General features: G+C 38.0%; 1 protein-coding gene across 1 annotated transcript in view; it reads right to left on the bottom strand.

The window, feature by feature from the left end:
- The window catches only part of UNC13C (unc-13 homolog C), a 589248-nt gene that overhangs the window by 499643 nt on the left and 74308 nt on the right, over positions 1 to 15297 (bottom strand). The window lies entirely within an intron of this gene.

Here is a 15297-nt window from a genome sequence, read left to right as displayed (position 1 = left end):
TTACTGCCTAAAGACCAAAATCTGACACCTGGTTTAACCCTGACTGGGCATGTGACCTTGATAAATCATTCACCTCTCAGATGTTTTTTCTTATGCATACATATAGGGATAAAATGTCCATTCTACACATTACAAACATGTATTAAAATAATTTGTAAAGATCATGATGCAAAGTTAGCTTTTATAATCACTTATGTAAATCACTCTAATCATAAGTTCAATGTTTGTAGAAAGCAAGCAGAAATATTTTTCAGCTATAAACATCTCTTTCCTCTACACCCCTACTTCATAGCAAAAAATATCCTCACATAGATTTGACCTAAGAACATGGCAGTAAAGTTACAGTTATGTGTGCATTTAGTATGTGTTCAACTGGGAGGAAATGATCGCAGTTTCTACTCATAGTTTCCTGATGTTGAAGCAAACTCATTATGAATTAAAAATAGAGACTTTCCCTTTACTTTGTCAGCCTCTGGGGCACCTGGTAGAAAACTGAACGACTTATATTTCTATGACTCAATAAATGTGGCATTTTCCAGGCAGGTATAAACATTGAAAAAATAATTTATCTAAATATTTTCTACACTGAGACACCTGTGTGGTTCAGCAGTTAAGCATATGCCTTCAGCTCAGGGCGTGATCCCAGGATCTGGGATCAAGTCCCACATCGGGCTCCCTGCATGGAGCCTGCTTCTCCCTCTGCCTGTGTCTCTGGCTCTCTCTCTGCATCTCTCATGAATAAATAAATAACATATTTTTAAATAAATAAATAAATATTTTTCTATGTAATAAATGAAAGAGGAGGAAGCATTTAAGGAAATGAAATTAAATGCAAGAATCTGAGTGAGGAAGCACAAAGAAGTACCTTAGAACTTTAGAAGACTATACTCTGAACCAAGCTCTGCCATGAACTAACAGTGTGACTTTGAGAGAATTACTAAACATTCTCATCTATAATATGAAGACGATTAACTAGTTGGTTTCTAAGTTCCTCTTCAGTTTTTAGATTTAAAAAATAATTATAATTTGCATGTTTATGTTTCCAATGTTTGGAAATTGTTATCTGACAATATTATATCTGGAGATAGTAGTTATACAGGGAATGGTTTTAGATATGTGCACACTGAAATCATGAATGATGGTACAACCAATAATATACAATAATGCTTCTTTTAAGTGACTAATTACCCATGAGTTATTTGAAATAATAAATTATAGTACAATTGACCGGTCTGACATCCACAATGGTTGCATCCACGACTCTCAATAGTAGTACCTATCATTTATGGAAAGCTGACTAAATCTGAGATGCTAGGCAAAGCAGTTTATGCCTACCCATAATCCTTTCATTACTCTGTGAGGCATTAAGGCATTGACAGATGAGGAAATTGAGTTTCTGGCCACTAATAAATGTTGGAGCAGAGGTCCAACTACACAGTACAGATGATACTAAAAACTTACATCCCCAAAAAGACAATCCTTTGAAGTGACCAATTCTTAAAGAACTGTGAATAGGTAATGGCTGTAGATCTACTGCAATTTAAATTGTTGGCAAGCATTTAAGGTTTAGTTAGTAAATTCATTCTTCAGTTATATAATTACACCTACAAGTAGTAGAATGTTCTTTTATACATATCAGCCTGAAAGACTTGGAAGTGCACATTACCCAAAAGAAATGAGGACAAAGCTCTCTTGTTAAGAGTTCCTAGATTCAAATCTCTTCTCAATTTACCACTGCCTACCCCCAAACTGAACTTTCCATTAAAATCACCGCAGTATGAAAAAAGAAAATGTATTGGCTCAAAAGACAGGGAGAATAAAAAGACTTTGTGTTGTCTATGCAAATCAAGACTCATGTAATAGTGACATGGCAAACACCCAAACTGTTTGGGTGGCAGGCACAATTTTCCCTTTCTCATGCTCTGTTGACTCCATTTAAGAGATGGGTATAAAGTACAGCCTCAAGTGTTACCAGGGTTTTTTCTAACCATTCTGATGGAGATTTCAGGTTGCCCTGGATTTGCATTTACCATCAATTTTTTTTTCTACACATAGACTAGGGGGCAAAATATCTAGAGTGTGGGGAGTACAGATATTCAAAAAGGGATCTACCAGGATTTTTCTGGGCTTGGATTTTGACATGCTTGAAATAACAACTGAAATTGCAGACTACATTATCCCAGAACAGAAATTTCAGGATAGAAGTGATAAGGGAAGAAAGATGAGGGTCAAATTCTGTAAAAGGGAAGAAAGATACCTCAAATCATAATAAAAGCAAGTCTCAGGTCATCTTATGTAAGCAGGCACAGTGATATGGGTTTGCTTAGCAGGGCAAGATGTGGAAGAAGAGCAACCAAGTCAGTAGCCAGAGAAACTGCAAGCAACAGAGAATGTGTGACCAGGAATAGGTCAGAGCAAAGGTTGGCCAACTTGTTCTGTAATCTGTAGTATTATAAATATTTTAGGCTTTGCAGGACATATGGTCTCTGATGCAGCTACTCAACTCTGCCATTATAACAGCTATAAAAAACATGAAAATAAATGAGTTTGGCTGTGTTTCTATTAAATCTTATACATATACACTGAAATTTGAATTTTATATAACTTTCACATGTTACAAAATATTGTTCTTCTTTTGATTTTTATTTTCATCCATTTTATTTTATTTTTAATTTTTTATTGATTTATTTATTTTGGAGAAAGACAGCATGCAAGGATGGGGAGGGGGAGAGGGAGAGAGGGAATCTCAAGTAGCCCAATGCAGGACTCAGTCTCATAACTCAGAGATCATGATCAGAGTTGAAACCAAGAGTTGGATACTTAACCAACTGAGTCTCCCAGGAGCCCCTGTTTTCACTCATTTTTTTTAATTTATTTATGATAGTCACAGAGAGAGAGAGAGAGAGGCAGAGACACAGGCAGAGGGAGAAGCAGGCTCCATGCACCGGGAGCCCGACGTGGGACTCGATCCCGGGTCTCCAGGATCGCGCCCCGGGCCAAAGGCAGGCGCCAAACCGCTGCGCTACCCAGGGATCCCTCACTCATTTTTTAAATAGATTTATTTTATTTATTTTAGAAAGACAGTGTACATCGGGAAGGAGCAAAGGGAGAGGAAGAGAGACACACAAGCAAATTCCATGCTGAGCATAGAACCCAATATGGGGCTCAATCTCACAACCCTGAAATCCCACCTGAGCTGAAACCAAGAGTCTCACACTCAACCAAGAGCCACTCAGGAGCCCCTGTTTTCATCCATTTTGAAGCATAAAAAACATACTTAAGTCATGGGCCCTACAAAGAGGCACCAGGCCACATCTTGTCCATGGATCACTTCTTCCTGTTCAGGGAACCATTCAGAATTGACTGTACAGAGTGCCTTGGTGTGCTTAAAAGTGGACACTTACCAGGTGGTTATAGGAAAACAAACTAAGAGTCTGATTTATGATAAAAAATGTTTTAAACAGAAATACTGATTAAAAAACAGTAGTAATAACCATTACTTATATATATCTAACTATGTTTCAGGCGCTGTTCTTTACATATGTTAAGTCTGTCATAAAGTAGGAACTATTATCATCCCCATTTCATAGACAAGAAAACTGATACAATAAATATGAGTACTAAAACAACTATTGCATAAGCTCATATCTGTAATTCTAAAATCCTAAGTGTTTAGAAATAGAAAAAAAAATAGTAAAATCTGACCTGAACTGATTTGATAGCAAAACCTGACCTGAATTGACATGTAGTTGTGCAAAATTTTTATTTGTCCCACTTAAAGTTAATAGTTATACGTTTCATGGCAGAAGTATTACTTTCTTTAATTTAGGCTATAGCCTCAGACCCAGCTGAAGTTGTTCCTAAACGTTTAAAATATTCTGATTTTCTAAACATATGTGGTCCACAGATGTTTGAGAATGAACAGTATACCTGTTCCAAATCCATATTCTCTCTGAAAGTATGAACTGATTCTCATAAATGATAGTGTGGTCTCCTAAGAGGAAAACTAGATTAATAATCAGGAGTCTTTGAGGCAAATCAATCCTGTTACTAATTACTTGAGAATTTAGGAAACTTATTTCACACTTCCTGGGTCTCAGTTTCCTCATCTTGACCAGCAGTTATAAACTTACATGCTCATCAGGCCAGATAAGACATGCTATGGGAAAAGCAGAGTAGCAATAGCTTCTGGGAGGGCAGAGGGGCAGCAAATTGGGAAATACAGGCTCGATCTTTGCTATGAGAACATGCATGACTCAGATTTTCCTAAAAATCTCTTGAGAAAACCCCCCAAATCAGATTTCTATATGAACTGACCTCAAGTGAAAAAAAAAATGCAATCCAACAAAACAGATCTGTAGGCTAAATGTGATTTCCATGCTGCAAGCCTCAACTGATGGATGAGCTGTAATAATGCCTTTTCCTACATTGACACTCCCAAGTCCTTTCTCTTATGCTTGTACCTGCAGCTGGAAGTGACCCATCTATCTCTAATCCTATAAAAATTCACACATTCTACTTAGTTAGCTGTTAGCATGGGTTGCCTTCCATTTTTGTTATCTTTTCATATTATCATGTCTTTTATTCTTAACTAGATTATAAGATCCTTGAGGGTCCTTGAGGGTGGCAATATATCTCTGAATTTCTGTAAAAACTGGCACAGTGCCTTGAACACAGCAAGGACTTAATTAAAACATTTGGATTGATGTTAAAATAGGCTATAAATAGCTAAGGCTAAATCAGAACAGCTCCAAGTCTGAGATACTTAGATTCCCACTGCTAGTGGGAGACACTGGTAAAATTACCTAACAGGGGCTTTGGAACCTACCCACCCTGAGCCAGAATGCCAGCATCTCTGCCTCAAGCTATACGACCTTGAGCTTATCACATCATTTATCTGAGAATCAATTTCCTCATTTGTAAGTTGGAAGGTTAATGACACTTCTGTGGGTTCAATGAAATATTGTATAAAGTATGCAGCATGGAACAGATGTCCATTACTATCAATTCTCTTGCTTATGTGGCCAAGGAAAGGAAAAGATTCTTACAGAAGACTGAAGACTACCCCTCATCATCAACAGAAAATCAAGTCTAACAATTGCTGTGGAATCCCCAAGGGTTAGATACCCTTCATGGTAGCTCAAGATGTGATCTAACTTCACAGTGTTATCTGTGTGATTTCAAATCAGCGATGATTTTCTGAGTTGCCCTGAAAAATCATTTTTTCTATGAAAGCAATCAAAATACTTCTGCAAGTGCAAGTCCTGTGACAAGAAGATATTCACAGTTTCAACAACAAAAAAAAAGTTTGAGGCAAAATTGGCAAAGCATAAAGCCACATGTGATTTTCAATATATGCATCAGATAGTTTAGTCAAGGATTTGGTCTCCAGCATTATTTTTGCAGTAAGTAATAAATTTGTAAAATAGACAGTCTCATTAGGAAAGCATGTGCTGTGGTTCAGTATTCATAGACACATTTGTGATGTTATTAATGTCTATCAACATGGGCTGCATGAACAAAGATTGCCAGTAACTGATAGAAAGGAGACCATAAACAGGACTCCTAAAATGTCATGGGCTGTTAACCACAGAATCTCAACACAGAAAGGGTTTTAATAGCCACTTATTCCAGCTCTTATCTCTTTAACTTCTTGATGGTCATCCTGGAGCTGTTTACATGCTTACAAGTGAAAGGGGAACTTGCTCTTTCCCGTGATGAATTGTCATATTGAGAGGAACAAAGCTGAGACAACATCAGCTTCCTTAGTGCTTCTTCCTCTTGTCCCCTAGTCTGGTCTTACAGATATACAGGATACTTCAATGTGTAAGCACCCAACTTTGCATGCAGGTACAGTATATCCCAGTGTGTTCCAGGAATTAGTTAAGATGTGATGGAATTATAGTGTAAGTCTAGTACATTTTTTTACATGTTGTCATCTTGAAGACAAAACTCATGTAGTGTGCCTTATTTTAGAATGCCTAAAACAGACCTAACACCTTGTGCACAATGACCTCTCAGTGTTATTTTTTTTAATTTTTTTTATTATTATTTATTTATGATAGTCACAGAGAGAGAGAGAGAGGCAGAGACACAGGCAGAGGGAGAAGCAGGCTCCATGCACCGGGAGCCCGATGTGGGATTCGATCCCGGGTCTCCAGGATTGCGCCCTGGGCCAAAGGCACGCGCCGAACCGCTGCGCTACCCAGGATCCCCACCTCTCAGTGTTATTAATTCACTAATCATTTGCCCATAAATCACGAGACCAAAACTGTAGGGGAAAAACATTTCAGTTCTGATAATCCTAGAGCACCTTACTGAAATTCAGTTACTACTCCAGATAAAGTAATTCATGTATTCACTCATGCTATGTGCAGCTTATGCTTTGTCATTTCTAAAAAGAAAATCATACACTTAGTATGATTGGCCTGTGATAATCAGAAGAGCAAACCCAGTTATATCTTTACAACCCTGAGCTGAAGACAATACTTTCTCCAGCAACTCTCAACAGACTTCTTGTCAAGAGCCAGATGATAAATATTACAAGTTTTGCTGGCCACACAGTTTCTGTCACAGCTACTCAGTTCTGCCATAGCAAAGCAAGAGAAGCCACAAACAATATGTAAAATGGTCACGGCGGTGTTCCAAATAAAACTTTATTCACAAAAACAGATAGGTGTCTGAATTTAGCCCTTAGGAACAGCATGTTGGAGTGGGAAAAACACTGGCCCGGGAGTCAGGAGAAAGGAGTTTTAGCTGTGGTCCTCCCTCTGGCTACCAGATGAAGGGAAGCAATCACTTCACCACTTTGGGCTGGAGTCTTTGCCTCTAACCAGAGCATATTAGATGATTTTTAGTTGAACTTCAAGTTCAAAATATCTATGAGCCATTTGCCAAAATCTCTCAAACAGTCGTGGCTATTGAATTATTCATGTTGCACCACTGCTACATTCAAAATGGTTTATCAAGGCTTTCCTTAAGACTGCCCAAATGAGCTCCTCAAAGCCCCCCACTAGAATATCAGTCACCGACGTAGGTAACAGGAAGGGATAGAAAACTTATCTTCCTCTTGGAAAATAGTAGAGACTGCCTTTTGCAGCTTCACAAGAACCTCAATCTAGGGATAGCAGATTTAGCAAGCATTGATTATATGTTCTTTATATGCAATTTAACTGAATATCCTGTATTTCACATGGCAGCATTACTCCAATTCCTAATTTGAGAAAAGAGTCAAACTGCAGGTACTTTGACAGATGTATTTTTATGTGTATTAATTTTATTGTCTCACAGTGCTCCGCCTGTTGGGTGTAGGAAGCATTGTCATTCTCATCAAGGAAAAGCAGTAGTGCAAGGGCTTATGAATTACCCAAGGTCAGAGATAAGTGTGATTATCCCCTAGTATTTCCAGACATATATAAACATTGAATTCATTGTGCAATTTCTATCAACTTTCATAAAGACATATCTGTCAAAAGTATAAAAGTTCAGTTTCTCTTTTTCTCATTTTGTATACATGGTTTATGGCTATTTCCTAATATAATATTCAAACAAGTCCTCATTGGCCCAAACATTACTTGTCACAGCATGACTTATTGACCGAAATAATGAATTCTCCTACTCTGGGAGAAAGGACAATTTTTTTTAAACAACTGAAGAAAGTCAAATATTTAACAATTTTATAACACATTAATTAAATCTGAGAATAGAGAATCCAAAATTAGGTGTGGAGTGTGTTGCCCTAAAGACAACCTAACAGATATACTTGTTCTCTCAGAAGATATAGTAAATGATGGAAAGGCATTTTAAATATGGCACTGAGGGATCCCTGGGTGGTGCAGCGGTTTGGCGCCTGCCTTTGGCCCAGGGCGTGATCCTGGAGACCCGGGATCAAATCCCACGTCAGGCTCCCGGTGCATGGAGCCTGCTTCTCCCTCTGCCTGTGTCTCTGCCTCTCTCTCTCACTGTGTGCCTATCATAAATAAATAAAATAAAATTTAAAAAATAAATAAATAAATAAATATGGCACTGACATAAATATTCAATAATGTTTATGTGAAGACACTCCAATTTTCCTTGAGGTAAAAGTAATTACTTGAGACAATATTACTTTTAGGAATACCCAGCCACAATTAAGAGAACAGTCATCAAATTGAATTAAACAAGGGTATGGGGAAGAATTACTGTCTTAATAATCTTAGAAACTCATTTACCTTGAGAAATATCAGCATCAGCCAGGACTATAAGCTTAAAAAGTCTGTCAAAAGAGGGGCGTCTAGGTGGCTCAGTCAGTTAAGCATCTGACTCATGGTTTCAGCTCAGGCTGTGATCTCATGGGGTTGTGGAATTGAGCCCAGAGTCAGGCTTCACGTTTAGCTGGGGAGTCTGCTTGAGATTCACTCTCTTCCTCTTCCTCTGCCCCTTCCCCACTCACGTGTACATTCTCTCTCTCTCTCTCTCTCTCTCCCCCCCCCCCATCTCACTCTCTCTCCCACTCAAATAAATAAATAAATACATCTTTAAAAAAAAAAAAAGACAAAGGAGACTCTAAGTTTGGTCCCTGAAATTCAGCTGGATAGTTATCAAATCATTCTGAACACTTGTGAAATCAATCAGAGATCTGAAAAAAGAAATGCTGCAATTCTACAAATAGAAAAGCAACCACTTCTTGGAAGGTAAGAAGTGCAGAGACTTGAATCCAGGATGATATATTGAAGGATAGGGCAGTCAGGAGAGAGCTGGCTTAAGCAGACTACCACAAAGTATTATAAGCAGCGGAGCTCAAAAATCAGAATTTTTAGAAGTCTACTATAGTGTGGGATGTCCCTGGCTTAAAGGTGTTCAGGTGGTGAAGTGGGGGAGAGTCCCAGGTGGGACAGAGTGGTCTCAGGATCCCGGATGTCACAGAAAGAATGGGAGTGCCCAAGTGTAGCAGAGTTCCCATCATTCAGAGTGGGGAAGCCAAAGGCAATCAGCGAGCCCAGGACTGGGCTCTCAGCTCTGGGTTGCCATAAATCATGAACTTTGGCATAATGTTGTGATCACTTTCTCAGCAGGGTTAAACACCCTCCTTTCCCTGAGAGAAGTAGAATGGGTGCACACTGCAGGAGTCCATAAAATTTGGGGACTTGAAACTCAGTTGCATGCCTGAGATCAAAATGCTGCATCACAGGCTGGGTGAACACAGTTTGGATGGAAACCAAGGAGGCAAAAGTGATTGACTGCTTTTCTGTGAGGGCTCACTGAAGAGTAGGGGCACCCCCTGCTCTGGGGCTAGAGAGCAGGGCACCGCCATTTTCCTCCCACCCATCGGTGCTAAAAGGCTTCATGGAACAAAAACAGCACCCATAGTGCAATTCCAGCCACTTAACCTGAGCCCAGGGCCCTGGCAAGGGAGGTGCATTTTCACAAATACAAAGGTGCCAGCAAATCAGTGCAACAGACAGAGGAGGAGGTATATTATTTTATTCTATTTTTGTGTATATATATATATATATATGTGTGTGTGTGTGTGTGTGTGTGTGTGTGTGTGTGTGTGTATTTCCTTATTTCCTATTTTAGGACCTATTTTCTTTTAACAAACAAATCAAATACACCCAGGGCCTAGTTTCCTGTTTTGTTTCTTGTTCAATTTTTTTTTCTTATATTTTTTTCTGTTGTTGTTATTGTTGTCTTTTCTCCCTCTTCTATTCTTTTCTGGACATAATGATGAGACAGAGAACTTTACCCCAAAATAAATAACAAAGGTAATACTAACTGCCAATGATTTAATCAATATGGATATAGTAAGATATCTGAACCAGAATTAATTTTTTCAAAAGATTTTATTTATTTATTCATGAGAGACAGAGACAGAGAGGCAGAGACATAGGCAAGGGGAGAAGCAGGCTCCATGCAGGGAGCCCAACGTGGGACTCGATCCCAGGACTCCAGGATCATGCCCTAGGCCAAAGGCAGAGGCTCGACTGCTGAGCCACCCAGGAATCCCAGAACCAGAATTTAAAACAATTTTAAAGATACAAGCTGGGCTTCACAAAAGCATAGAAGACACTAGAAAATCCCTTACCATAGAAATAACAGAACTAAAATAGAATCAGGCCAAAATTAAAAATGCTATTACTGAGATGCAGGCACAAATGGAGCCTTTAATAGCAAGTATAAATGAAACAGAAGAGAGAGTCAGTGATAGAAAAGACAAAGTGATGGAAAATAAGGAAGCTGAAAAGAAGAGAGAAAGATAGCTACTAAACACAAAGGGACACTTTGAACACTGCGAAATGTTATAAAGTGAAATAATATCCAGATAATAGAGGATCCAGAAGAAGGAGAAGCGGGGGGGGGGGGGAGCAGAAGGTTTATTTGAGCAAATTATAGCTGAGAACTTCCCTAATCTGGGGAAGGAACCAGACATTCAAGTCCAGGAGGCACAGAAAAGCCAGTTCAAAAATCAATAAAAATAGGTCAATACCTTCACATAGAATACTGAAGCTTGCAAATTTCAGAGATAAAGAGAAAATCATGAAAGCAGCTCAAGACAAAAGGTCCTTAAACAACAAGGGAAGGAGAAACATAAGGCTGGCAGCAGACCTGTCCACAGAGACTTGGAAGGCCAGAAGGGACTGGCATTATATATTCAATGTGCTAAATGGGAAAAATATGCCACCAAGAATACTTCACCCAGCAAGGATGTCATTCAGAGTAGGAAAGATAGAGTTTCCATGACAAACAAAAACTAAAGAAATTTGTGAACACTAACCAGCCCTGTAAGAGATATTAAATGGGATCCTTTGAATGAAGGAAGAGCACAGAAGTAACGAAGACCAGAAAGGAACAGAGATAATCTACAGAAACAGTGACTTTACAGGTTATTACCTGTACCTATGGCACTAAATCCATACCTTTCAATAACTACTCTGAATGTAAATCAACTAAATGCTCCAATCAAAAGACATAGGGTATCAGACTGAATTCAAAAAAAATGAGACCCATCAATATATTGTCTACAAGAGACTATTTCTAGACCCAAAGACATACCCAGATTGAAAGTAACAAGTGGAGAACCATTTATCATAACAAATGGATATCAAAAGAAAGCTGGAGTAGCAATCCTTATATCAGATAAGCTAGATTTTAAACTAAAGTCTGTAATAAGAGATGAAGGATGACACTATATCATAATAAAAGGGTCTATCCAACAAGAAGACCTAACAGTTGTAAATGTTTATGCCTTTAACTTGTGAGCAGCCAAATATATAAGCCAGTTAATAATAAAATTAAAGAAACATGCTGATAATCATACAATAATAGTAGGGTATTTTAACACCCTACTCAGAGCAATGGACAGATCACCTAAGCAGAAGGTCAGCACAGAAACAACAGCTTTGAATGACAGTGGACCAGGCAGACTTAACAGACATATTCAGAGCATTTCATCCACAGCAACAGAACACACTTTTTTCTCGAGTGCACAGGAACATTCTCCACATTAGATCATATACTGGGTCACAAATTAGGTCTCAACCAGTACAAAAAGATTGAGATCATACCATGCATATTTTCAGACCATAATGCTTTAAAACTTGAACTGAATCACAAGAAAAAATTTGGAAGGAACACAAATATATGGAGGTAAAGAGCATCCTACTAAAGAATGAATGAGTCAACCAGGAATGTAAAGATAAACTTTAAAAATACATGGAAGCAAATGAAAATGAAAAAACAACAGTTCAGAACCTTTGAGTAGCACCAAAGGCCATCCTAAGAGGGAAGTACATAGAAATCAGGCCTTTCCTAAGAAATAAGAAAAGTCTCAAATATACAACCTAACCTTATACCTAAAGGAGCTGGAAAAAGAACACAAATGGAGGCTAAATCCAGCAGGAGAAGAGAAATATTAAAGATTAGAGGAGAAATTTTTAAAAACCCACAACACTAGAACAGATCAATAAAACTAGAAGCTGGTTATCTAAAAGAATTAATAAGACTGGGGGATCCCTGGGTGGCTCAACGGTTTGGCTCCTGCCTTTGGCCCAGGGCGCGATCCTGGAGTCTCGGGATCGAGTCCCACGTCGGGCTCCCGGCATGGAGCCTGCTTCTCCCTCCTCCTGTGTCTCTGCCTCTCTCTCTCTCTCTCTCTCTCTCTGTGTGTCTATCATAAATAAATAAATAAATAAATAAATAAATAAATAAATAAATCTTAAAAAAAAAGAATTAATAAGATTGATTAACCCCTAGCCAGACTTATCAAAAAGAAAAGAGAAAGGACCCAAATAAAAAAAATTACAAATGAAAGAGAGATCACAACCAACACCAAAGATACACCAATGTATGCTGTGATCACCAAACAATTATAAGAGAATATTATGAACAATTATATGCCAACAAATTAGGGAATCTAGAAGAAATGGATGCATTCCTAGAAACTTATAAACACCAAAATGGAAACAGGAAGAAATAGAAAACCTAAACAAACCCATAACCAGCAAAGAAATTGAATCAGTAATCAAAAATTTCCCAAAAAACAAGAGTTCAGGGCTGGATGGCCTCCCAGTGGAATTCTACAAAACATTTAAAGAATTAATATCTATTCTTATGAAATTGTTTCTAAAACAGAAATAGATGGAAAACTTCCAAACTCATTCTTAGGCCCCAAACCCATTACTTTGATCCCCAAACCAAAGACCCCACCAAATAGGGAATTATAAGCCAATATTCCTGATGAACATGGATACAAAAATTCTCACCAATATACTAACTAATAGGATCAAACACTACATTAGAAGGATTTTCCACCACAACCAAGTGGGATTTATTCCTGGGCTGCAGGGGTGGTTCAATATCCACAAATCAATCAATGTGATATACCACGTTAATAAAAGAAAGGACAAGAATCATATGATCCTCTCAATAGATGTAGAGCAAGCATTTGGCAAAATACAGCATCCTTTCTTGATAACCACTCTACACAGTTTTGGGAAACAAGGAACATGCCTCAATATCATAAAAGTCCCATATGAAAAAAACACAGTGAGTATCATCCTCAATGGGGAAAATGAAAGCTTTTCCCCTCAGGTCAGGAACACAACAGAGATGTCCACTCTCACCACTGTTGTTCAACACAGTACTAGAAGTCCTAGCCTCAGCAATCAGACAACAAAAAGAAATAAAGGCATCTAAATTGTCAAAGAAGTCAAAATTTCACTCTTTGCAGATGATATGATACTCTATGTAGAAAACCCAAAAGACTCAAACCAAAAATTGCTAGAACTCATACAGGTTCAGCAAAGTGGCAAGATATACAATCAATGCACAGAATTCATTAACACTAACAATGAGGTAGAAGAAAGAAATCAAGGAAATAATCCCATTTATAATTGCACAAAATACATAAGATGCCTAGGAATAAATCTAACCAAAGAGGTTAAGGATCTGTACTCAGAAAGAAATTGACGAATATACAAATAAATGGAAAAACATTCCATGCATGATCATGGATTGGAAGAACAAATATTGTTAAAATGTCTTTTCTATATCTACACACTCAATGCAATCTCTATCAAAATCCATCAGCATTTTTCACAGTTGGAATAAATAATCCCAAAATTTGTATGGAACCAGAAAAGACCCCGAATAGACAAAGTAATGTTGAGAAAGAAAACCAAAGCTGGAGGCATCACAATTCTGGACTCCAAGCCAAGCTGTGATCATAAAGACAGTATGTACTGGCCCAAAAACAGACACATTGATCAATGGAACAGAATAGAGAACCCAGAAATGGACCCTTAACTCTGTGGTCAACTCATCTTCAACAAAGCAGGGAAGAATATCCAATGGAAAAAAGACAGTTTCTTCAACAAATAGTGTTGGGAAAACTGGACAGCCACATACAGAAGAATGAAACTGGACCACTTTCTTACACCATACCCAAAAATAAACTCAAAATGGATGAAAGACCTAAATGTGAGACATGAATCCATCAAAATGCTAGAGGAGAATGCAAGCAGCAACCTCTATGGTCCTGGCTGCAGCAACTTCTTGCTAAACACATCCCCCAACCCAAAATAAATAAATAAATAAATAAATCTAAATAAATAAATAAATAAACACATCTCCAAAGGCAAAAGAAACAAAAGCAAAAATAAACTACTGAGACTTCATCAAGATAAAAAGCTCTTGGAAAGTAAACAGTCAACTAAATTAAAAGGCAACCTGCTGAATGAGAGAAGATATTTGCAAATGTCTAACCAGATAAAGGGCTAGTATCCAAGATCTATAAAGAACTTACCAAACTCAACACCCAAAAAACAAAAATCCAGTCAAGCAATGGGCAGAAGACATGAGGGGACATTTCTCCAAAAGCAGACATACAAATGATCAACAGACACATGAAAAAAATGTTCAATATCACTGGACATCAGGGAAATACAAATCAATACCAATGAGATACAACTTTGCACCAGTCAGGATGGCTATAATGAATAATTCAGGAAACAACAGATGTTGGTGAAGAGCAGAGAAAGGAGAACCTTCTTACACTGTTGATAGGAATGCAAACTGGTGTAGCCACTCTGGAGAACGGAGGTTCCTCAAAATTTAAAAACAAGGACACCTGTGTGGCTCAGTCAGTTTAGTGTCTGCCTTCCACTCAGGTCATGATCCTGGGGTGCTGGGATGAAGCCCCACATTGGGCTCTCTGCTCAGTGGGGAGCCTGCTCCTCCCTCTCCCTCTATACCTCCATCCTGCTTGTGCTTTCTCTCTCTCAAATAAATAAAATCTTAAAAGAAAAAAGTCAAAGATAGAGCAACCCTCCAACTCAGCAATTGCACTGCTAGATATTTATCCAAAGGATACAAACAGTGACTCAAAGGGGCACCTGCACCCTAATGTTTATAGCAGAAATGTCCACAATAGCCAAAATATGGAAAGAGCCCAATATCCATGAACAGATGAATGGATAAAGAAGATGTGACATATATGTGTGTATACATATATATATATGTATATATATACACATGTAAAATGGAATATTAACCACCAACAAGAATGAAATCTTGCCATTTGCTAAACAAAATAAGTCAGGCAGAGATAGACAAATATCATATGATTTCACTTATATTTACAATTTAAGAAACAAAACAAATGAACATAGAGGAAGGGAAAGAAAAATAAAATAAGATGAAATTGAGAGGGAGGCAAACGATAAGAGACACTGAACTCTACGAAACAAACTGAGGGTTGCTAGAGGGAAGCAAAGGGATAATTGGATGATGGACATCACCTCTGAAACTGAAAAAAAAAAA

This window comes from Vulpes vulpes, chromosome 15 (assembly GCF_048418805.1).
Source record: "Vulpes vulpes isolate BD-2025 chromosome 15, VulVul3, whole genome shotgun sequence".
NCBI lineage: Eukaryota > Metazoa > Chordata > Mammalia > Carnivora > Canidae > Vulpes > Vulpes vulpes.
This window is presented reverse-complemented; position numbering and strand designations above follow the sequence as displayed.